At 43.4% G+C, this 24,682-nt stretch overlaps 1 long non-coding RNA gene across 3 annotated transcripts; it reads left to right on the top strand.

Annotated features, from left to right (window-relative positions):
* Positions 1–616: 616 nt before the first annotated feature.
* On the top strand, positions 617–21,928 carry LOC126507659 (uncharacterized). 3 transcript variants are annotated; one of them, XR_007593600.1, is made up of 5 exons: positions 617–726; positions 8,318–8,369; positions 9,731–9,811; positions 10,739–14,134; positions 18,221–21,928. It is a non-coding gene; the product is annotated as an uncharacterized lncRNA (long non-coding RNA). The 3 variants fall into 3 exon arrangements; XR_007593599.1 differs by lacking the exon at positions 18,221–21,928 and having other exon boundaries at positions 10,739–10,887; positions 11,609–14,711; XR_007593598.1 differs by lacking the exon at positions 18,221–21,928 and having other exon boundaries at positions 10,739–14,711.
* The last annotated feature ends 2,754 nt before the right edge of the window (positions 21,929–24,682 follow it).

Raw genomic sequence — 24,682 nt, 5'->3', positions numbered from 1 at the left:
GGGTCATCCAGGTTGTTTCCAGGTTCTTGGCTATTACAAAAAAAAAGAAAAAAAAAGACTGCTATGAACATAGTTGAGCAAGTGTCCTTAATGTATGATCGAGTATCCTTTGGGTATATGCTCAAGAGTGGTATTGCTGAATCTTGAGGTAGATTGATTCTCAATTTTCTGAGAAACTGCCATATTGATTTCTAAAGTGGCTGCACAAGTTTGCACTCCCACCCATAATGGAGAAATATTCCTCTTCCTCCACATCCTCTCCAGCATAAGCTGTAGTGTGTGTGTGTGTGTGTGTGTGTGTGTGTGTGTATGTTTAAATCTTAGCCATTCTGACAGGTGTCCTTTTGATCTTCATTTCCCTGATGGCTAAGGAGGTGGAACATTTCTTTTAGTGTTTCTCTGCCATTTGAGATTCTTCTGTTGAGAATTCTCTGTTTAGGTCAGTACCCCATTTTTAAATTGGATTATTTAGTTTTCTTTGATGTCTTGTTTCTTGAGTTCTTTATTTATTTTAGAGATTAGCCCTCTGTCAGATGTGGGGTTGGTGAAGATCTTTCCCAATTCTGTAGGCTGCCATTTTGTCTTGTTGACTGTGCCCTTTGCTTTACAGATATGCCTCAGTTTCATGATATCCCATGTATTAATTGTTGAGAACACTTCAAGTCTTTGAAAAAATAAATTGGAGAAGCTATCAAAAGTTGGAAAGATCTTCCACGCTATGGATTGGTAAGATTAACAAAGTAAAAATGACTATCCTACCAAAAGTATCTAAATCTCTATCAAGATGCCAACACAATTCTTTATAGACCTTGAAAGAACAATACTCAACTTCATAAGGAAAAACAAAAAACCCAGGATAGCTAAAACACAAAAAAACAAAAAACAAAAAACTGCCAGAGGTATCACCATCCCTGATCCCAAATTTTACTACATACCTATTGCAATAAAGACAACTTGGTATTGGTATAAAAACAGACAGGTGGATGAAAAGAATTGAATAAAAGACCCAGACATAAATCCACACACCTATGGATACTTGATTTTCTACAAAGGAGCCACACTATACAATGAAAGCATCTTCAACAAATGGTCCTGGAATAACTGGATGTCTCATGTAGAAAAATGTAAATAGATCCATATCTATCATCCTGCACAAAACTCAAGTCCAAGTGGATCAGACCTCAAAATAAACCCAGTTACACTGAACCCGATAGAAGAGAAGGGGAACAATCTTGAACACACTGACACAGGAGAAAAGTTCCTGAACTTTTAATTTTTTAAAAAAAGATGTATTGCTTGTTTTCCTTGCATTGATGTCTATGCACCATGTGTGTGCCTGGTGCCCACAGAGGTCAGAAGAGGACATTGGATCCAGTGGAACTGGAGTTACAGATGGTTGTGAGCTGCCATGTGGGTGCTGGGAAACAAATCTAGGTCCTCTGCAACAGCAAGAGCTCTAACTGCTGAGCTATATAGTGGTGTCCAATGGCACAGGGTATGCGTTACCATCCCCAAACATAGGTAAGGGAGCATAGTGAGGGAATAGTGGACCAAAGCAAGGCCTGAAAACAGCTGAGCAAACTCCTTTGTTCGAAGTTTTCCTCAGCCGGTATCGACGACTCTGGCATCTCCAGCATCTTGGGGGTCCCCAAGGCCATCTAGGCTTCACCTTCACAAGCTTCACACAACATCTGCTCTGGGCCCCCATACAGGGACACCCCTGCCACACAGCTGGCCTCAACAACTTCTGTTAGTTGTGGAAGAAGACTCCATATCCCCCTACTTCTGTCCTTGACTCAAAAACCAGAACCAGTGATCGAAGCTGCCAAGTTCTGCTGCTTGCTGGAGCTGGAACACGACCCCCTCGTTTAGTTACCCCTTTACCAGCTTTCTGGTTGTGATGGTTACCTGCACTGCCTAAACTTGGTTGTCCTGGAACTGACTCTGTAGACCAGGCTGGCCTCAAACTCAGAAATCCACAAGCCTCTACCTTCTGAGTGCTGGCATTAAAGGTGTGCACCACCTTGCCTGGACTTAAGCAGTTCTTTCATTCCCTTTCATTTTTCTTTAATTTTTTCCCCACAAATTGGAAGCTTAACTGGGTGAGGTCTTGCCCTGAGGTCACCAGTCCCTTTATTCCATTCCTTAATCTGTTTATCTCCTGGAACACAAGATTCAGCTACATTCCACTTCCTGGCACTTCTTTTCTCCTTTACCTGTATATTTTATATTTTTACTTGTTTAGCTTGCTCCTTTTCATTATAAATCTTCATAACAGTGGACACTAATAACCACATGACAGAGTCAATTCTAGGCTGTTTTGAAATTTCCTCTGCCAATGGAATTAATTCAAAACTCTTCCATTTAGCCTGAGTCAAACTTTTTGGACAAGGGAAAAAAGCAGCCACATTCTTTGCCAAAATATCACAAGAACAGTTTCTAGACCACACGTTAATATTTTTCTCTTCTGAAACCTCTTGAGACAGATACCTACAGTTCAAACTACCTTCAATACCACTGTCTTCCATGTTCCTACTAATATTGTCCAGTAAGCCCCACTTACAACCTTCAACTGCTTTTCTAATCCACAGTTCCAAAGTCCATATTCCTTCAAACAAAAACATGGTCTAACAGTGTCACTTGGTATGGAGGCCATTTTTTTTAAGAGTAGGGAGCCCCTCTATCACCTTTTCCCCCCATTTGTTGGCTTTCTGCTCATCTTTTGCTCTGTTTTTGCTTCTTCGTGAGTTAATTGAGTAGTTTTAAATACCCCCCCCCCGGTTTTCTTTTGTCTTATGAGTGACATATTTTCTTTTACCTCTTGTTCTAGGGTTAATAATGTGAATCTTTAGTGTCTTAGTGGCTTTTGTGGTAGCGGTGATAACGAAACAATAGAAGGAGAAAGAGTTTAATTCACAGTTCCTGATGCCGTCCATCATGGTGGGGGATTCAAGGCCAACAGAACCTGAGCAGCTGACAGTCCAAAGAGAGCAATACTCGCATGCCAGTGCTCAGGTCACTCTTTCCACTCTTGTCCAGTTTAGGATGCCCCGCCTAGGGAATGGTGTCACCCACTCCAAGTGGTTCTTCCTATCTCAGCTACCACATTCAAAGCATCACGTCATGGGCATCCTCCCAGGTTATTCTAGGTTTTGTCAAGATGAACGGCTAACCATTACATGTAGCATCTAAATGTCTACTCAGGGTCCATATTGTACCCCTTCACTTTTCATTATCTACTTCCCTTTTGCCATATCACAGTTACTTATAAAGACAAACAATAAGATACTCTGTCTCAAATGAGGTAGAAGGTATCCGAGGAAGGTTGGGTCTATTGTTCTCTTAAAGGGAGGGTCAGCTTAAACAGGCTTTGTACACTGTAGGGCATCAGGTTAAGTCCACAGTCTTAAATGATAGCAAAGAATATTATTAACTTGACTTCAAGGGCCAGAAAAACTTCAGCCTCTTTGAAGACAAGAGATATTTTCAGAAAATATATCACCAGATAATTGTGATTTTTCTTTGTATTTCTTCTTAAGTTTCTTTACTGAGTGCCTAACTTCATGTGTCTTAGACCATTTGAAAAATTCCCACCTGCCCCTGAAGTTCTGTTCATTTTTCTGCTTTATTTTTTCCTCTTTGTTCCCCAATTTGAGCAATTTTTACTGATTTGTATGTGTTTTCAAATAGACACTTTCTTTGCTCACTTCTGCTGAGCCACTGGACATTCAGTGTGTATTTCAGTTATTCTAATTTTTAATTTTAAAATTCCTATTTTTTCCCTGTTTTAAATCTTTTGGTTCTTTTCTAAGATTCCTTATTTAGCTAGCCATTATGACCATATTTCCCTTTAGTTATTTGAACATATTATTATCAAGATTTTTTTTTCTGCTGACATTAGGTGCCTATCCTTTCTATGTCTTCTAGTTTTTCTTGACAACAGGGTCACACCTTTTTGTTTTTCAAGTTTAGGAAACTTCTAATTTTTTTATTGAATATTGCTATTGATGCGTTTTTAGAAACCATGAGGCCTCTTCTTTTCTCCTGAACAGCATCATTTTTGGATCCATTGCACAGTTCCATCATGGGCTTAGCCCCTCCCATTCGCCTTGACTTATTTTAGGCATATCTGTGAGGAAACCCACACATTTTTCTCAGTCTCTAAAGTCATGCCGTGAGAGTCAAAGTTACATTTTAAGTTTTAATTACTGTGTCAAAAAGGTCCATGAAACAAAAAGGCCTCTGATCTGCAAGCCCCTTGCCCAAGGACAGGTACTTCCTGAAATGTTAGAGCCTGTTGTTTATGGGAGATAACAAGCTACACGTTTTCAAGCCCCTAAACAAGTTTGTTTGACCCAAACGCACAAGATGTACTTGATAACATGTTGGTGGGAGGTATGTAGGCAGGGAATACGTCAGGATATATCCTTGCCCCTGATTGGGTCTGATTGGAAATACGGTGGCCTTGTAGATTTACTTTTTTTTTTTTTTTTTTTTTTTGATTTTCAACACAGGGTTTCTCCATAGCTTTTGGTTCCTGTCCTGGAACTAGCTCTTGTAGTCCAGGCTGGCCTTGAACTCACAGAGATCCGCCTGCCTCTGCCTCCCAAGTGCTGGGATTAAAGGTGTGCGCCACCACCGCCCGGCTTAGGTTTGCCCTTTTAAGCCTCTATAGAATGTAACTCATTGCCATTTCCTGGGAACCCAGGACTGAGCCTAGCCAGAGTCCATCTTCCTGGCCAGTATTTAATTAAAACTTGCTTCAAATGTGGCTCTAAATTGGAGTAGAGGTCTTATTCTCAGCTGGAGGGATTAACAATGCTTCAATTCTTAGATTTGTTTGTTTGTTTCAGAGTTTGTCTTTGGGTTCTTTCTTTCAGGTGGATGACAGACCTTATTCTGGTGTGTAGGCTTTAGTCTCTGCGTACCTCAGCCTGATGTTTGAGATACCAATGATTCATTGATGACATTCTTTCCCTCCTCTCTGGTCCTGATTTCCAGTGTTACCAGGACTTCTATTCAATTCCATTCTTAACTTGCTGTCAGCCTCTCTATCGATCCTGTACAATGTTTTCCTCTGTGTGTGTGTGTGTGTGTGTGTGTGTGTGTGTGTGTGTGTGTGTGTAGCTCGCCTCAGTGATGGCCCAAACACAGTGTCTGGCCCCTGCTCTGCAGACCTGTCTTCTCCAATGCCCTGCCTTAGGATCACAATTGCTCTAGCTGGCTCACACTCTCAACTCTGACTCCTAAGCTAACTGGACTACTACGGGATCATTTTTATCTTTGACACAGGGTCTCTATAGTCCTGGCTGTCCTGAAACTCACTGTGTAGACCAAACTGGCCTCGAGATCCACCTGCCTCTGCTTCATGAGAGCTGGATTAGATGAATGTGCCACTGTACCCAGCCAGACTACTACTGTATCTTGATTAGCGTTAAAACAAAAGAAAACAACCACTTTTAACAATGAATGTGTGTACATGTGTGATGTGTATATGTGTGTGCGCACACATGCACACGCATACACACATGCTCATTCCTTTATATACATGTGGAGTCTAGAGAACAATCTAGAATGTCTTCTTCAGGAGCTTTGTCTCTCTTAGAGTGTCTATGGCTGTGAAGAGACACCATGAATATGGTGACTTTACAAAGGAAAGCATTTGATTGAGATGGCAGCTTCCAGGTCAGAGGTTCAGTCCATTATCATCAGGGCAGGGAGCAAAGGCAGCGTGCAGGCAGACAAGGTGCTGGCTACATCTTGATCAGAAGGCAACAGGAAGGACTGTGACAGTGGGTGGTATCTTGAGCATAGGAAACCTCAAAGCCCACCAATGCAGTGACATGCTTCCTCCAACAAAGCCACACCTCCTAAAAGTGCCACTCCCTATGAGCTAAGAGGGAGCCAATTTCTTACAAGTTACCACATTACCCATCTCTCTTGAAACAGGAACTCTCATTGATGTGGAGTTAACCAACTGGATTAGAATGGCTGCCCAGAAGCCTCTAGAATCTTCCTGTCCCCACTTTCTCAGTGATGGCAAGTCTGCACCGCTCTACCCAGCGTTTTCTGGGGTCTGGGGACGGTTTCCAGGGACCGGAAGTGGCAGCATGCTGCTGGAGACTGTGCAGAGAGAGGGAGAGTGATCTTGGCATGAAGGGCAGAAGCTAGAATAGAGACGCAGACTCGTAGTCCGGCATTGCCTCCTTGGAATTGGGGTGCTTTTAGGAGTCTTTCATTGTTAGTTCCTACCGGAAACCTGAGTGACGGGGTGTGTGTGTGTGTGTGTGTGTGTGTGTGTGTGTGTGTGTGAATCCGTGATCAGACAGGTAGGATAACTTGGCTGAGGGGAGCAGGGATTTAAGCACCGGTAGAATGCAGAAAGGGAATTCTAGGAGTCACGAGGAAATGGGTCTGCAATTGTGAATGAGGTAAGAGGAAGGACACAGGAGTCGTGTGTGCGCTGAAACTTAACTTACAGGAATCCCAGCAGGGATAAGCTTAATGTAGCAGATAAGGGCCTTCCTATAAGCAGCTTACAGGTGGAGAGAAGGCAGCACAGTGGGGAGCCAGCCTCCCCTCTCCCCCTCGCTAGCAGGGGCTGCCAGAATGAGTCATTGTCATCACGAAATGACTAAGAAAGAGTCAGAGGCTGTGGAAGTGTGTTGCAATGAACCATGATGTCATGACAAGTGTCATGGAAGAAAGAGAATTTGAGCTGCTGACTTCCCAAACTGGTTAAAAGTAAATACTTCTTGTTTTGTAAAGGCAACTGGCCTACTTAACTCCTATTTGGAAGGACCCGGTGGGGGGGAGACTAAGTCTCTCATGCATCCCTAATTGACCTCAAGCTCCCTCTGTAGCCAGGGATGACCTTGTATTTCATTTCTGCCCCCACCTCCCATGCTCAGAGATTACAGGGGTACATTACCACGTCCAGTCTCTGCTGTGCTGGGGATCAAAGTCAGGGCCTTGCACATCCTAAGTGTTCTACCAGCTGAACTACACCTCCGGCCCCATCTTGACTTAAAAAAAAAAAAAAAAAAGAAAGAAAGAAAAATAAAAACAGTTCTTCACACAGCTATAAAAACTCAAAGACACAAAACACAGGGAAAGGTCAGCTTTTGCTCCTAAATCTCTGGCATTGACAGCTTCTATCACCGGGCTTTAAGGAGGCTTCCATGGGTGCCTCAGCATTTAGAAGTGTCTACATAAGAAGTATCTACATTATGTAGACACTTACTATGCATGTTTTTTTGAACCCTGCCATATTAAAAAAAAAAAAAGAATTAGCTTCTAACTTGTGCTTTTTAAAATTCCTTACCAGTCCAGAAGACGGCTGTCTGGTTACTTTGAAAAGTTATTCATTTCTGATTTGTTTCTTTTCTGTGTTAGATGGGTGTGTTTGCTGTAATGCACAGGTGGAAGTCAGAGGACAATTTGCAGGAGTTGGTTCTCTCCTTTTACCACGCGGGTTCCAGGGATTGAACTCAGGCCATTAGCCTTGGCACAACTGTCTTTACCCATCGAGCCATCTTGCCGGTCCCTGATTACTTCTTCTTAAACCCTTTGTGGGGCTTGACCTCAGGACCTCATGCAAGCTCTACCCTGAAATGCTGAGCTACAATAAACCCCTTTGTGGTTGTTTTGTTGTTGTTTGTTTGTTTGAGACAGGGCCTCACTTTATAGAAGCTCACAATCTGCCTCTGCCTCCTAAGTGCTGGAATTACAGACATGCCAAGCCATCCCTGGCTTTGCTTTTTTTTTTTTTAACACCTACATAATTTCCCATCTCACAGCTATATCACAGCTGACCTGTTCTGCTATTAATCTCCAATGTTTACAACTACATGCAGTGCTATACACAACCTTCGGAATGCATCATTTCCCGTGTGTGTGGGGGAGAGAAACAGAATAAGAGAATGAGAGAGCAGGCATGGGACTGCAGGGTTAAAGGTCATGAGTTTTCCAAATGGAGACAGGCCTCCTTTAAATGGTTATATGTGTTATTTATTTTTTTATTTTTATTTTTCCTGAACAAGAGATTCTCTGTGTAGCTCTAGGCTGTCCTGGAATTCACTCTGTAGACCAGACTGACCTTGAACTCAAAGATCAGCCTGCCTCTGCACCCTGAGTGCTGGGATTAAAGTAGTGTGCCACCACTGCCCAGCAAATGCTTGTGTGTGAACAGGTGGAACCGACTGTAAACCATCTGACTGCCGAAGGAAACTGGTCATAAAGAGTGCCATTTTTGCTGTTTGCCCCAAAGGCATGCCCAATATTTATACTTATATGTAATTCCTTTATTTTGTTCCAGATGCTCAAGATGAGAAAGTGCTAGAAATCTCAGACTAAGTGGGCAACTTCTGGTGAGTTCCTCGGGTTCATGCGTGCTGGGAGAGTTCGGGTCTCCAAACAAAAGGTCCATCTATTTCATTCCTGAAAGTATGCATCCTGGGGCCCAGAATTCTGTTACAGAATTGCTCTTGGATGTGGGCCCACAGGCCTCTGCTGGGCCCAACTTAGACTGCGTAGAACCAAGACAACCCACCTGTGCCTGTTTCTATGCCACCGACTTCTATAAAGCCTGAGGTTTGAGATGACCTGGCTGGGCCACCCTTGCAGGCACAGGGGCCCCCAGATTCTAGATTGATTAGACGTCTTCTGCACTTTTACATCCAAGCACAATAAGACTTTTGTGTCCCAGGCGCAGGGCCTTGGGAATCCTGTTCTCCCACTTGCCTCCCTTGCCTGTGTTGTGGGAAGATTATGAGGGACAGTACGCCACAGCTCAGTGCACAGCATCAGTGCCAAGCTGGGTCACTGGCTTAGCTGGGAAGGGTCACAGAATAATCTGGCTTTTTAGCATCAGCTCCTGTTTCATTTCCTTATTGCTCAGAGACTTCCATCCCCAGCTAGGCCAAAGGCCTGTTCTGCTTAATGTGCTGGGCGCAAACAAGAGCAACCCTTACTATTACCCCCAAGCCCATCCTGTGGTTGGGAGCAGGGTCTAGAGACTCCTGGCCCTGGAGGGTAGCTTGATTCTGCTGGATGTTTCTGCAAGTGATTTAGGAAATCACTCTTCTTGGGACGCTCTGAGGTTACTTGAAATGTGCCTACAAGACTCTGCTTCCGGCCTGCAAGGCCTCTTCCTAATGTCTTGCTCTGGACTTAGGTTCAGAGGGTGTACGATGGATTTCCAGCATCTAAGAAGTTTGGTTATCTGGAGGTTGTTACGGAAAGCATCCTCAAACACAGAACTCCACACCCATTCTCTCTCTCTCTCTCTCTCTCTCTCTCTCTCTCTCTCTCTTTCTTTCTTTCTTTTTCCCTTTCTTTTTCTAATTGTGAGGTATTTATTCAGAGAAGCAGAAAACATACATTGGTGGCACACGCCTTTAATCCCAGCACTTGGGAGGCAGAGGCAGGCGGATCTCTGTGAGTTCGAGACCAGCCTGGTCTACAAGAGCTAGTTCCAGGACAGGCTCCAAAAACCACAGAGAAACCCTGTCTCGAAAAACCAAAACAAACAAATAAACAAACAAACAAACAAACAAAAAACCCTGCCTCAGCTGGGCAGTGGTGGTGCATGCCTTTTGTTCGAGACCAGCCTGGTCTACAGAGCTAGTTCCAGGACAGGCTCCAAAGCCATAGAGAAACCCTGTCTTGAAAAAAAAAAAAAGAAAAATAAAAGTAACTATAAAGCCAATCTTGTATCCCCTTTACACAGGTCAAGAGGTAGGAGATGGCAGCTCCCACCTCAACAGCTCCCTGTACTGTCCTCTCTCGCCATTTGGTGTAGAAGTTGCAGGTAAGATTTCCCTTCCTAGGCATGTCTGGAAAATGCTCATTCTAGTGTGTTCTTTCCTGACACATCCTTAGAAGTCCTCACTGCACGCAGACATGGGCAGTGCTGGCGTCTCTCTGGGTCTCTGAGATCACTCTCTCGTTTTTTTATTCTGTGTTCCGTTTGCCCCCTTTCTCCTTTTCTTCCTCGTCATTAGTCATCGCTCATCACTAGTCATGAGTACGACACATTCCCTCCTGTAGGTGGGAGCAATTACAGAGGAACAAACCCCAAATGCGTCATTGATTATAGACACAAAGACCAGTTACTAAATACCAGAATTCATGAGGTACAAGAGGCATTTAAATGCATATTTTTGATGAATGAGTTTCTTGGGTTCATCTTTATTACTCTGTTCTAGCATTCTCTTCCCACAGATCCTAAGGAGGTCTATCAAATCCCTAGCCATTCCTTGTTTCTCCTTGTTGACTGACCTACATATCCTCTATCCCTCTTGGCCTCTCTGGGTGGCTGTACAGTACAGAGTCTAGTTGGGAGCAGAGACCACACTAGGTAGTAGGGGAAAGCTGATAAAAAAGACTTAATGACAGGTACTTATCCCCTAAAGAAAAGGCAAGGGAAAACCCTACAATGTCATGGAAGTTGCCACCCTAGGAAGCCTTCACACTCCTAGGCTAAAGGAACAAGGGAGGACACCTTCATTGTCAAAGCTCAAAAACATTGAGCAAGGGCCCACTGAGCTGAAAAGGGGTCTCAGTTCTGGTGTTTCTGATGCTACTGCCTGATCTTGGAGAAGGGAGTCCCAGACATCTGAAAAGAGGCTGGTGTTAGGATTTCAACAGGGGTAGGGTGCATGGACGATTGTGTCTTGGGGGAAAATACTGTGGATTCATTGACTGCCATGGGAAGGAATTTCTATTGTGATTCCAGAATGAGAAGGGAAAGCTGCGCAGTGCTTGAAGGATGGGAACCAGCCCTGTAGCAAGCAGCGGGCAGATGGGAAAAGAGGGGAATCTCTTTCTGAACTCCAGGACTGTGGCGTTCTGCATTTCAGCTTCATTTCAGTAAGGTAGATCCAGGTAGGCAAGGTGGATATGGCTGGGTAAGGGAAGAGCTCTTGCCCAGTATGGCAAGAGCAGAAGACTAGATCTGGGGCTGAGGGGTAGGGTTTATTGACTGGCACAAGTGACCATCAGGCCAACACAAGACCAGCCCTCCTCAGACCAGGAGCTTGGATCACATCTGTTCTACTTCTGCTCACAAACACCAAACATTTTCTGTAAGTCTGGGAAGGGAGAGATGCCCCTGGGGACCTGCAGTTTGTCATTGGAGCACATACGTGCTCAGACCACTGTGGTACCAATTGTATGTGAAAAATGCTCTTCATGCGTGTGAAACAGGCCCCATTTAAAGTCACCCACCTCCACAGCAAAGCATTTCTCTAGTCTAGAAAGAGTAATCAGGGAGATCCTTTCGGAGGAGGCACTGACCTTTGAATAGCTGTGAAGGCTGGGAAGAGTCAGGGATACAAAGGCCATGGGGAAGAATGGTAGACTGTGACATTCACATATGTTTGTTCTCTGAGAATGGTACCTGCTAGACCCACGTGAGGGAGATCAGGAAGGTGACATGTTTGAAAAAACAAGGGAGAGGCTGAAGGCCAGAGAGGATGGGGAAGTCGGTAGGTCCTAGGCAAGCATAGCCCAGGAGCCTTACGAAATGTGTGAATTTGAGCTGGTAGGATCAGTGGGAAGAAGTACTTTACACACAAGTCTGATGGTCTCTGTTTGATCCACACAGAACCCATAGCAGAAGGATGGACCTCACAGTAGAAGGATGGACCAACTCCTGAAAGATGGCCTCTGCGCTCCACATGCGTGCCGTGGCTTGTTGAGGAAGTCATCAGTACTCCCAACATCTTTTCCCCACTTCCCTTCCCCTTCTTTGTTGTTCTATCTCTGTCTGTCCTTTCTCAAGCAAGGGGGTCCTTTATTAATCAATATTCTGGAGAGCTGAGGGGGGAGACTGGTTTGGGTGTGTGTATGATTATAGCCCCAAGAAGTCCAGGCTTGCTTTCACCTTCTGAGTTAGCAAACCCGTGGTGGGGCGGGGGTGGGGGGAGTGTCTTTGTATCTAATACTTCCAGTAAGTCTGGGAGCTAATCTGATGCTCATGGGCAGCCTTGGCAATGTGCCCATTGCTGTAGTCACTGTGGCCTTGCCAACAGCCAGACCTGGAGGGGATGTGGGTGGTGAGGTCAGTCTCATGTGAACCGCATGATGTTATTAAAAGTGTTTATCCATAGGAGGACAGGAGTGTTGATAGCTGGAGTGGGTGGAAAGGATGCTTGACAGACCAGCCCAGCAGCTCTTTGCGACAGATAGCATTTGAGGTGGTGTAGCCGGCTGCCCAGATACGAATAAACACACAGAAATGATATTAATTTGGACTATTAGCTCAGGCTTCTTATTAACTAACTCTTACATCTTAAATTAACCCATTTCTATTAATCTGCTTATGGTCACGAGGCTGTGGCGTACCTGTAAGGTTCCGGTGTCTCCCTAACTCTGCCTACTTTCTCTCTATATCTCTGTTAGAAATTCCTGCCTGGCTTTACTCTGCTAAACCATTGGCAATAAACCAAAGTTTATACCAATGTAAAGTATTCATTTCTATATCATGTCCCCCTTTAATTGAAAACAAACATTTATAAACAATCATTTGGGGAATTTGGGTGTAGTTTTTTCCAAACTGCTTTTTGCTGTTTTTTGGGTGAAGTATTTTTTAGAGTGTATGGAGACCTTTTGCAGGGAATGGTTCTTGTTCCATCTAACTACATTAGCCTGGAAGGAATCCACAGGTTTTTTTTTTTTTTTTTTTTTTTTTTTTTTTTTTATCTTCTGAGGAAACAAAAACAGAACCTCTTTTCTAAAGCAACATATCCATAGACCCAAACTTTGAAGTCAAAATACCTTTATGTTGCTTTAACTTAGCAACCGCCAGAACCAAATGTCTCTCTGCCATAAAAAATTTAAAGAAAACATAATAATATACATAGTTTAGACTCTCTGTGCATATTTTATTTTTATGTGACTTATGTTTTTACTCATAATTTATAACTGTCTGTACTTTTTTATTATTTTCACTGTCTCCTTAAAGACTTTGTTTTTTAAAACTATTTATTTTTTGATAACTGTCTATACTCTCTTTATCTCTCTTTTTCAAGCCTACGTACATTTTAAAAACACATTGGGACCTGTTTAAAGGACTTTTTTTGGTCTGAATTTGTCTTTATTGTATATTTGTAATCATTTTCTGACCAAAAACATCCATGCTGCCAGCACAAGCCAGGAAGTTTTTTTTTTTTTTTTTTTAAAGAAGCTGCACACTTTTTGCTGCTTATGCTGAGTTAGAAAGTCTCTTAGAGGAGCTGTGGCTCTGCTCGCTGCCATCAAACAGAGCCTATCTGAAAAAAAAAATGCAGCTACCAAGAAGCTGTGCTTAACTCTGTTCTTTTGTGTCTAGAATTTCTTCCCAAGTTCTCTCAGTTTTTATGTGAATGTGGTTGCCCCATATGGGCACTATTTGTAGTCAGAGGCTGCTCGTTTGTTTCCTGGCTGCCCAGACCCCAATAATAAACACAGAAACTATATTAATTGCAACTGTTTGGCCTATTAGCTCAGGCTTCTTATTAACTAACTTCTACATCTTAAATTAACCCATTTCTATCAATCTGTGTATTGCCATGAGGGTGGGGCCTACCTGTAAGGTTCTGGTGGCATCTTTCTCCTTTGGCAGTTATATGGCTTCTCCCTGACTCTGCTTATTTTCTCTTTATAACTCTAAATTTCCCACCTGGTTTTACTCTACCAAGCCATTGGCCAAAGCAGCTTTATTCATTAGCCAATCAAAGCAATACACATACAAAAGGACATCCCACATCAAGCTGGGCCTGAGTAACAGAAAGGAAGAACATTCTGGGAGGACATGGGGAAAAAGGCACAAGGTGTGATTGGTCCAGCCGGAAGCTTGGTCCCCTGGGGCTTCAGGATGGCAAAGAGGGAAAGAAACTGTTTTTGTTCTTTTCAGAACAGCATATGCTGCAGCTCTTACTGTCGTGGCCATTCTTCTCACCATTTGACTTTCACGATGGAAGGCTTTAATCAAACCCAAAGACAAAACAGACCAGATAACCAACCCACCTGAGCCTGCTACCCAGCTTTTCAATTATGAGTGTTCTACCGATTTTAAGTTGCCGATCTTCCCCCATGGAGTGCTTTCAAACAAACCCCAGACACCACATCCTGCTTCCTCTGAACCTGTTAGGTATTGTACCGGTCCGTTTTCGTTGCAGGCACATAATCACGGAGACAAGCAGTTTAAGAAAAGAAAACTTCCCTCTGGCTTGCAGATCCAGATGTGTTTGTTCACGGTCACCTGGCAGTATGTTTCTGGTCTGGTAGAAAGGCATGGTGGATAAGAAGCTTCTTATCTCACGGCAGCTAGGAAGCAGGAGAACAACATGAATTGCCAAGGACAAATAGGTCTTTCCAGGAGGTGTTCACTGTTTTTCTCATCACTGTGGCTAAACACATGGCACTGTAAACATGAAGGAAGAGTTTCTTTTGGCCCGCAGTTTGGGAATTCAGTCTGTCACTGCAGGTAGAAAAGGCACGGTGGCAGGAGCATGAGGCAGCTGATCACATCACATCTGCAGTCAGGAAGCAGAGAGATGTGGACACTGGCTGTCGACTCCTTCCCTTCTTCATCTCTGTTACTTGGTGTGGGACCCCAGACTGTTGAATGGCACTGCCCACAGTCAGGTGGGTTTTCCATCTTCAGTTAAACCTCTCTGGAAACACCCTCACAGACACGCTAAGATGTGTGTCTCCAGGTGGTTCCAAATCTAGTCAAGTTGAAAATGAAGATTAACTGTTACGTAGGGATGACCCCAGGGATTCACTTCTTCCTATGAGACCCTACTTTTCACAATTCTGCTACCCCACATAGCATAGTCCATTCAAATTTAACACACATCAAATAAGTCAGGCATGGTGACTCATGCCTTTAATCCCAGTGATGAGAGGCAGAAACAGGTAGATCTCTATGAATTTGAGGCCAATCTGGTCTATACAGTTAGTGCCAGAAAAACACAGTGAGACCCTATCTAAAAAAAAAAAATCTGTCAAGTTACATCTTTTTGAGTCATTGACGAAAGGCCCATAGACACCCTTAAACATCACAGAGTAAAGTTACTTATTGGTTACTCTTCATAACATGATGGTAAGGCCCTATTGTTAAGGTGGCTTACTTACTTATTGTAAGACAGCTTACTTGTCTTTGAACTTGGAGAAATCAAGCTGGTGCTCAATTAGAACTTCACCCCTGCTGACTAGCATTCATAGTGCAGGAAGGTGCATTGCACACTACCGGAGGAAAAAAAGAAGTGCCAGTATCACCCAGTTCACCAAATTCTGAGACCTACAATAGAGAGTTGCCTGCAAAATCATTATAGGAGTAACCAACCACTTTTTTTCCATTGGTTTTAAGGCACACCCCATAAGGTGGTGCTCAACCCTGATACTGCTAAAGTGGTCAAGAACCTGAAACTAGATATGTCGTAGGCCTAGAGAAAACCTACTACTCTTATTCTGATAAAGAAACATAGTAATAACACGACCCATAACGACATATTTCTATACTCCATAGTTAGGTGCACACTCAACTCTCATCAGAGAAGCGTCTTCTTGCAGTGGAAGGTAATTAACACAGAACCCACAACTGGACAGCGTGCAGAGAGTGAGAGACTTGGAATAAACTCAGCCCTAAGTGGGATGCCTTTATCAAACCCCTCCCTTCAAGGCTCAGGGGGCTACGTGAAACAGGAGACAGATTGTAAGAGCGTGAGGTTGTGGACGGCTCCAGAGAAACAGAGTCTTCTACATACAACAGGGTTAACACACATGTGACCTCATAGTGACTGTGACAGCGCACAGGAGACCCACACAGGTTCAAACCAGACAAAATCCCAGCTCTGAGCAAGGGAAGTGGAAACAAAGCTCTACCCAAGCCAAAGTTATTTGCAACTGATACCCGCTGAGAAAGGGGGAAATCAGTTTTCTCAAATGGAGTCTCCCTGGTTTTACCAACCACACTCAAGGGCAGTCCCCGTGCCCAGGGACATCTGACCAGCACAAAACAGACTTCGTGTGTGTGTTGTCATTGTTGCTTTGCTTTGTTTTGGTCTTATTAGTTTTCTATATTTTAGTTTGTTAGTGTTGAATTTCATTTTTGTTATTTTGTGTTTGAGAAATAGAAAAAGAACTTGAAGTTAGATAGAGAGGTAGGGAGGGTCTGAGAGAAGTTGGGAAGGGGGAAGAATATGACCAAAATATATTGCATAAAAATACTTCAGTTAAACCTATCAGTGGCTTTATCCCTCGAAGAAGGTGAAGGCCTCGTGAGCCAATCACATTGCTAAAGCTCCATCTCTACATCCAACTTCCTCATAACCTTTGCAGATGCCTCTCTAAAATACAGACATTTAAAATCCATAGTCACGCTATATCACCTCGTTTAGCACTACTTTTAATGTGGCCTAATAATAAATGTAGATTCAAATTTATTTCATTTTTCTCAAAAATACTTTTGTAAGTTCATTTGTTTGAAGTAAGGTCCAACCCTGGCCACATCTTATGTTTGTTGACATGTTTTTAAGTTCTTTATTTTCAATAGACTTCTATCTGAAGATGAATTTTAAGTCTATTTAATGTGTAACATTTTTCTCTCTTACCTTCTGTGCCATTTATTGAAGATGCTGGATCTTTCTGGATTTGGTTGGCTATTACCCCAATAATGTGAAGATGTGATTTAACATATGAAGGGACACTAATAGCCAGCCCATTTGAGCATGTGGTTCTGGCAGCCCCCCCCCCCCCATTCCCTCTGCCTTGCTAAAAGCTAGCTACCAAGGTCTATTCCCTTATTTGGCCAATTCTACCTCCTGAGACTGATTACCAAGGTCTAGCTATCAAAGTATTGAAGTCCAACAATCAAAAGCCCTCTTTGGCTCACCTAATTAACATGCCCAATTAAAATGAAACACCTTATCCTAATGCAGGCTTCCTCTTTTACCTTTACAATCTGTCATTTTCCTATGGGCCACACCTGTCTCCTCTCTACCCAGAGGCAGTCTCTTGTCCCTCTGGGACAGATACCCCTTCCCCCTCTCCCTTGCTCCCTTCCTCTTCTCCCTCTTCCTTTATCTCCCATCTTTATTCCTTATTTCCTACCCTTTGCTCCCCTGGGGCAAATAAATCTCCTTTGTGCTGAGAACTTGGTTTTAGGGGTCCTGAGTGGATACTTCTCTTTTCGGATGCTGGTTATAACTGGAGGGTGGTATAGATGCTCCTTTATATTTTGGGTTTGTTTTTCTCTTCTTCCTTGTTTTGGCAAGTTGCCTTCTCAGTGACAAGTTCACTATGGTGTCCTATCAGGAAATGCCCAATGACTGGCTCATTTAAATCAACACTTTTTTCTTTTCGTCTTTAGGAAAGATCCTTGTTGTGGGTTTTTTTGTTTTGTTTTGTTTTTTTTGGTAGATACTAAGTATTATGCTGAATGCATTTATTCTCAGTTCAACAAAATTTTGTAAAAATAGTTTCCAGGTCCTTAACTTGCTTGTTTTTGTATCTATCTATTTTATTTTCTGATTTTGGAAAAAAATTTTTCCATCCTTATAGAATAAGCCAGAAAACTGCGCCCAACTTTTCCTGTTTTTTGGGAGAGTTTGTGTTGGATTGGAACATTGTCTTTGAGTGTTTGGATAGGGTTTGCCTGTATGTCTTTCTCCACAGACCTGCTGTTTTTCTTGTGGGAGCATTTTAAATCACTTACGTGGTTTCAGACCTTTCAGGATTTTTTTTTTACTTCTTGAGTTTACTTGGTGAGTTATATTTTCCTACAAATTTGTTTATTCCATCTGAGTGTTCAAAGTTATTGGCATTGGATTTTCATAATTCCTCCTAATTCTGCCTTTCCCATGCTAACCTTCCTTATTTATGCCTTCATGTACTTCAGTGGTTTAGGCACTGGTCAACATTGCCTTAGATCAGCAGTTCTCACTGGTGGGTTACTACTCCTTTGAGGGTCGAATGACCCTTTCCCAGGGGTCACCTAAGACCATTGGAAAACACAAATATTTACATTATAATTCATAACAGTAGCAAAATTACAGTTATGAAGTAATAATGAAAATAATTTTATGGCTAGGGGTCATCAGAGCATGAGGAATTGTATTAAAGGGTCGCAGCATTAGAAAGTTTGAGAACCACTGACCTAGGGTATCCCAGTTTTATAGTCTTTGACTTTGTTGACTCTCTCTCTATTCCAAATTTTCTTCTTATGAACTAGGTCTGATGACACATGTTTATGATCTCGGCACTCAAGACACGGAGGCAGGAGGATGATAGTCAGAGACCACCTCCACTATGAAGAGAGCTCAAGGCCAACCTGGAATACAGGAAACTGTCTCAAATATAAACCCCAGGCTTTCTGTTTTACATTTTTAATCTTTGATTTTTATTTGCTCTTTCTTTTGAATTTACCGTGTTCTGGTTTACTTTTCTAGTCTTCTTTAGCAGGCATCCTAGCTTTCTTCTTCATCTAAAATAATATTTCATGGCTGCTCATGTTATCTTTAAGTCTTGATTCAGCTGCTTTCTTAAACTTCTGGCATAGTCTCCTGATTATAAAACAGTCTGAAAATATAGTCTATGTTTATTTACTCTAATTCCTAGTATAATTTCTTTTTGGAAAGAAATTGTTGTCTTATTTTTTTTTTTTTTGAGTGTTAACTTGTACTCTGTGGAATGCACAGACCACGGGTCTACTTGGGCAGGTTCTACCAGCACACACCTGTGTAAACTAGACCTCCAGCATCACAGTGTTTGTTCTCATCCTTGCTGTCTCCAGCAAACCCACACGCAGTGACGACTCTGACTTCCACATTGTGTAGCATCTCTGCCTTCTCTAAATGTAACACAGTGGAACCATGTTACATGCATGTAGTCTTTGTGACATTTTTTAAAAGCTCACTGTTTTGCTTGGCTGTTTGTTTTGTTCATGTTGTTGCTTCTGTTCTGTTCTTATACCTCTCTTTCTTTTTGTTTTCTTGCCTCTTCTCTTTTCCCTCCCCCTAGACCCCTTCTTCTTTCCCCTTCTTCCTGTGCTCTGTGACGCATAAATAGCACAAATTTCTCCCATGGATGCATATGTAGATTCTTTCTAGATTTGCTCTTTACTTTTTTGGTTATGATGAAAACTGCTGCAAATGTTTTCATGACAATCTTTTTGTAGTACTTGTTCCTATTTCTTTCAAGCAAATACATAGGGGTGGAAATGAGAAAATATTTAGGAGTCATAGGTAGGTGTGTATAAGAAACCAATTTTTTTCCCAAAGAGGTCTTTCTAATTTCTGTGTCTACCAGAAAATCCTTACCAGCATTGACCTTTTAAGACCTTTGAAGTTTTATAACCCTAGAGACTATGCTAGTTGTGTTTTTTAAAAAATCAATTATATGTTATATAATTTACCTACAATAAAGTGCACCCATTAAAAGTATGATTGGTGTGTCATGACAAATATAAAACCATCACCCCAATCAGGATGAAGGACCTTCCAGTCACCATGTACCCCTTTGAGGCCAAGTAAACACCCACTAACTTCATTTCTTCTTCTGTGTATTGCTCTTCAGTATAGGATTTCATGCTAGGGAATCACACACTATATAGTGTCTTTTGAACATTTTATTTTAGTTTAATCCTCGCTTTTGTGCTCAGTGGAGCCTGTTTCTCTCTTTGCTGACTGTCATTCCTTTGTACAAATACGTCACAACTTGTCTTTTCATTCATCTGATGATGGGCTTTTGGTTTGTTTTTAGTTTTGGCTTTTATGCAAAAGCCTTCTCTGCAAAATATTTGTACAAGTGTTTGGTGTACGTGATTTTATTTTTTTGGATGAATTTCTAAGATGGGAATGATTAAAGCATACAGGAGGGATATGTTTAACTTGTGAAACAATTTTAAAGTGTACTTTTATTGTATGTATGAGTGCTCTGTTTATACATATACATAGGCACCATATACATACATGCCTGGTGCCAGCAGAGGTCAGAAGGGGCATTGGATGATCTGGAACTGGAGTTACAGGTGGTTGTGAGCAACCATGTGGGCTCTGGGAAGTGAACATAGGTCCCCTTAACCAGTGAGCCATCTCTTGAGCCCCCATGTTCAACTTAAAAAGCTATCAACTGTTTTCAAAGTGCTTGTATAATTTTACAAACCTACTAGCAGTGTGTGAGCATCTCATTGCTGTGTATCTGCCAGTGGTTGCTATGGTGACGCCAGTTTTAACTTTTCTAGCCTTAGTGTAGTGGCTTCATTTGCATTTCCCTGATCACTTGGCCATCTTTTCTCATATTACAGTGTTCTTAGTGAAATATATCTGAGCATTTCACACATTACTGCTGCCCGTTACCTTCCTGTTGCTGTTTTGCAAGAGATAGTTACATATTTTACTTGATGTATTTGTGTATGTGTGACCAGGTCTACATAGTTGTGTGAGCGCATATAAGAAGGGGCCCAAGGAGGCCAGAAGAAGGTGTCTGATCCCCTGGAACTGGAGCTGCTGGTGGTCGTGAGTTGCCTGCTATGGATTTAAGCTATAGCTTTTCTCCTCTCTCAGCTGAAGACTTGGTGTGATTGACAAGGCTGAGTGGATCAGATTGCCAAAGTGCCTCACTATTGTGGCTGCTCAGTGTGTCCATCAGCTCGGAGCTCTCTCAGTCTGTGCTTTGCAGAATCAACTGCTCTCAGAGACCTCTGGGCAGATTCTTCTTGCCCAGTGCCCAATTCCAGCTGCACGGCAGCCCCAATCCCTGACTTCTGTTTCTTTCACCCATGAGACCGTTGCTCTTTGCAGGGCAGTGGTTCTCAACCTGTGGGTTGAGATCCCTTTGCAGAGTGGGGGTGGTGAGGGGTGGCGTGCATATCAGAGGTTTTGCATTTCAGGTATTTACATTATGATTCATAACAGTAACAACATTACAGTTATTAAGAAGCAATGAAAATAATTTTGTGGTTAAGGGTCACCACAGCAAGAGGAACTGTATTAAAGGGTCATAGTGTTAGAATGGTTGAGAACCGCTCTGTACAGAGGTTTGGGAAGACGCTTCGGGCAAGAGGATGAAATGGACCTGGTGTTGCCTCTCAACTGCAAATGTAGTGGCTGCTAGCAGCTGACCATTTGATGGATGTGCGAACACATTCAGTGGAGCCCTCATCCTCTCTATTAGAGGTTGAAAAGTTTCTGTCTAGAAGAAGAGAGCTCTCTGAGTAAGGGTGGTGATGGATGATGGGGAGCAAGTCAGTTCTGGCTTACACCTTGATGATAGGACAGGCTTCTCTGGGGGATGGAGATGATCTGGAATCTCTTCTAGGGAACGAGTCATAGTTTATGTGTGTGTGTAAAACCATCACATGGAAATTCTCCCCCTGTTTCCCACCAGAATCAATAGAGATGGCTTCTGTCTGTGCTCTTCAAATGATGGCGTGGAATTGAGGAGATGCTATATGAATAAATTCCAGTGTTTAATACAAGTTTCTCAAGGATGGAGCTGGTTCTCCCTTTTGGTAAAGTTGAGGGATGGTTCCCCTAGAGGTGGGCACATAACTTCCTTTGAGAAGTCTTCCAGCTCTCATGGTAGGATGCACCCTCTGTGTTGAGCTCCTGCAAGCCCCTTGCTCTTGATATTTAGTACAAAGCAGTTGAAATCTGAGAGGCCGGCAGTACTTTATTTGGGGCCTCATTGTTAGCTTACTCTGAGATCTGGAGGAATCCCCTTTATGTGGAGTTTATCCCTCCTCTGAAATACAGAGCTCACTGACTCCCCAGCCCTACCATTCTGGAAGAGACATTTCAGTAAAACCAAGGTATCAGTAAAATCTCCATGCTGATTGAGCATCTTTTTAAAGCCACTTAATATATTTATTTACTTATTTAAGAGTTATATGTACTTGCCTATGTGGGAATTTGTACACATAAGGGTAGGTGCCTATGGAGGTCAGATGAGGGTGTCAGAACACCTGGAGCTGGAGCCCCCAACATGGGTGCTGGGAACTGGACACCTTCTACAAGAACAGTATGTGCTCTTAGCCAGCCCCCATTTACTGTCTTTAGACTATACATGTTACTCATCTTTTCTGAGCCTCTGTTTTCTGGCCTGTGGACATGCCAGTGTACTGTGCTCATGAAAATGAAATGAGACAATAAAGAGAAAGGGGAAAACACCGTGTTCCTTTCTTTATCACCTGCTCCCGTGGATCTCAAATTTATGAGGTGTCTTCGTTCCCGGGGTCTTGGTCTGTAGTGCACATCACCCCCCATTCCTCATACTCCTACTCCAGTTTCCCATCCATCTCCACAGTTCTGCACCAGTGGGTTTCGGGGGCAAGCACACGGTGTGTGCTTTTATGGGCCTCTGGGTGGTTGTACCAAGGTGGGTGGTTCCCCCTAGGAGGCATTGACTTAACCTCTGGATGTCCCTTGACCCATCAAGCACGACTCTTGCACTTGGAAGTTTAAAAGAAAACAAGTGGAGTGGACAGGTGAAGGCCAGAAAACCAAGTGGCCTATGCCTCCACAGTCAAGTAGTCCTCACGAAGGCTGCTCAGTCACCCGCGGGGGCAAGGCTTTCGGGAAAAGCCAGCCCTTGGCAGCCCAGCCCTGGTGGAAAGTTTGGTGTGGTCAGATCGTGTTTTTCAGCTCTTGCTCGACTCTCCAGTGGTTCTGTTTTGACAGGTGTACCCGGGGTTGATGCTGCTGAGGTTGCCAGCTCAGCCCTGGCCTGGGGAGAAGAGCTGGGGGAAGGGTGGGTTTGCCCAGCCCTGTCCTGTTCTGCAGGAAGAAGGGAGCGGTTGCCAGGGTGATACCAGAAAGCAAGCCCGGAGTTTTCAGAGGTATGGAGGCAGCTCAGGTCTGTGGCTTCTAGGAAGCCCTGAGCTCTCCTTGGGAAGCCCAGGAATAATTTCAGTGTTTCGTAAACATGGAATTAAGGTCACACCAACAGCAAAGCCTGTGCTTTGAGTCTAGTAGTTGAAATCTCACAGGCTATCCCCTTTGCATGAATATTCAGACTTAATTTTCTTGGTTCTAGAGAGATCCAATGAAGCAATTGAACAGAGCAAGAGAAAAATAGCTTGGTTAGGGTAGATAAATGTGAATCCCCAGGCCCTGGGCAGTCAGGACCGTTCACTCTTTGTGTTCACAAAGAAGAATCTGAGAGTCTTGGAGGTCATTCTGCGTCTACAGCCCCACAAGGAAGAAGAGTCCAGCAGTGCTGGAGCGTGACCCGTTCCAGCTCCATGTCCACTGAGGGACCCTGTCAGGTAGCTCACCCCATCCCCACTCTTAGACAAGACCTCATGTTGAGTCATAAACATTTAGTTCACACTCTATGTTTCCAACTGCCCACTCCCAAAGTCCCAATGAATTCTTTGGAATTTCAATAGAATTGAAAAAAAAAATTCAGATCATCTAAAGGACTCTGTGATGATATAGGACAGAGGGACGAGTGTGAGAGAAAGAAAGGGCAGAAGGGTTGGGCCTGGCTCTCACAGCGTAAGGAGTGTGTGGGCTTCCTGTTCTGGCTGTTCATTTGCAGTGGAGTGGTGAGTGTCAGTGAGGCTGAAGAAGCTTAGACTCTGTGTAACGGTCACCATGGGATGGAGGCTGACGTCTATGGGAGCCTGGTTGCTGCTGGGTACCTGGACTGACTGACTTATGCGGCTGTCATCTCAGTGTGACTGGAGCCATGAACTTCACGAAGTCATAAACAGAAACAAAGCCGAAAGGTTGGGCTCGAGACTGTGTCTGGAAAAGTCCTTGTCTACCACGGGGGGGGGGTGTCGAGGGGGCTCTCTGCAAACCTGGAAGAGATGACACCTCGAGTTTAACCTTCCCAGCTTCTTGAACCACGAGAGAAGAAATTTCTGTTGCCGAAAGCGTGCAATCTGGCGTGTTTCCTAGTGACAGCTGAGCAGACCAATACCCTGGGTAACTAGCAGAAGAACTACCCAGGAATTTCATGGGAACCAGAGAGCAGTTAAACAGTTTGTCCAAGGCTGTCTCAACATGCATGTGTCTAAAAAACTTGTTATGTCTGTGGCCAACAGTAGTCAATGCTTTGCTCCAAAGCTCAGTCCCCTCAACTGTGAGACAGAGATTGCATGTGATATATGATAGAAGGTAGATAAAGACTGAGTTACTATCTGTGAAGTGTCCAGGCTCTGCCCGACTGTACCATTGTGTTCACTTTCATTATTACTGTCGTCTGGTGCGGAACCCTGGGCTCTGGCGCAACCTGACTATTGCCACCTTGTAATCAGAGCAGCTGCGAACACTCAAGTGCCTTTTACGAGATTGGGGCCACCTAAGATTCTCTTATGGAATGGAAGAACAGGAGGACTCACAAGATTCATGAGGGTCACAGTCCTTCCTGCAGGATATGGAAGCAGATAACAGTTGCTGGAGAGAGAGTGTGTGTCTTTGGCGGTGTCTCTCCCTGTAAGTTGCCTATGCTTCTGTAAGTGATTTCAATTAGACTCAACTGATTCTCCAAGCTGGACTCGGATGGAGCTGTTTCTTTGTTCTGTGGTTGCTCTATTTGGGCTTCTCAGATAAAGCCATACAACACGGTCCCACTAACTTTCGCTGTTGGCTTGCCTATAGTTCCTCTAACTCGGTGAATCATGTCGTCACCTGTCTCTACTCCCTCCGCCCCCCTTTCTGTCTGCTGTTACAGCTCCCTGTGTCAG

Source organism: Alexandromys fortis, unplaced genomic scaffold, assembly GCF_014885135.2.
Source record: "Alexandromys fortis isolate MF-2015 unplaced genomic scaffold, M_Fortis_MF-2015_v1.1 scaffold_75, whole genome shotgun sequence".
In the NCBI taxonomy this organism is placed as follows: Eukaryota; Metazoa; Chordata; class Mammalia; order Rodentia; family Cricetidae; genus Alexandromys; species Alexandromys fortis.
The sequence above is the reverse complement of the archived record's forward strand: the minus strand, read 5'-3'. Positions and strand labels throughout refer to the sequence as shown.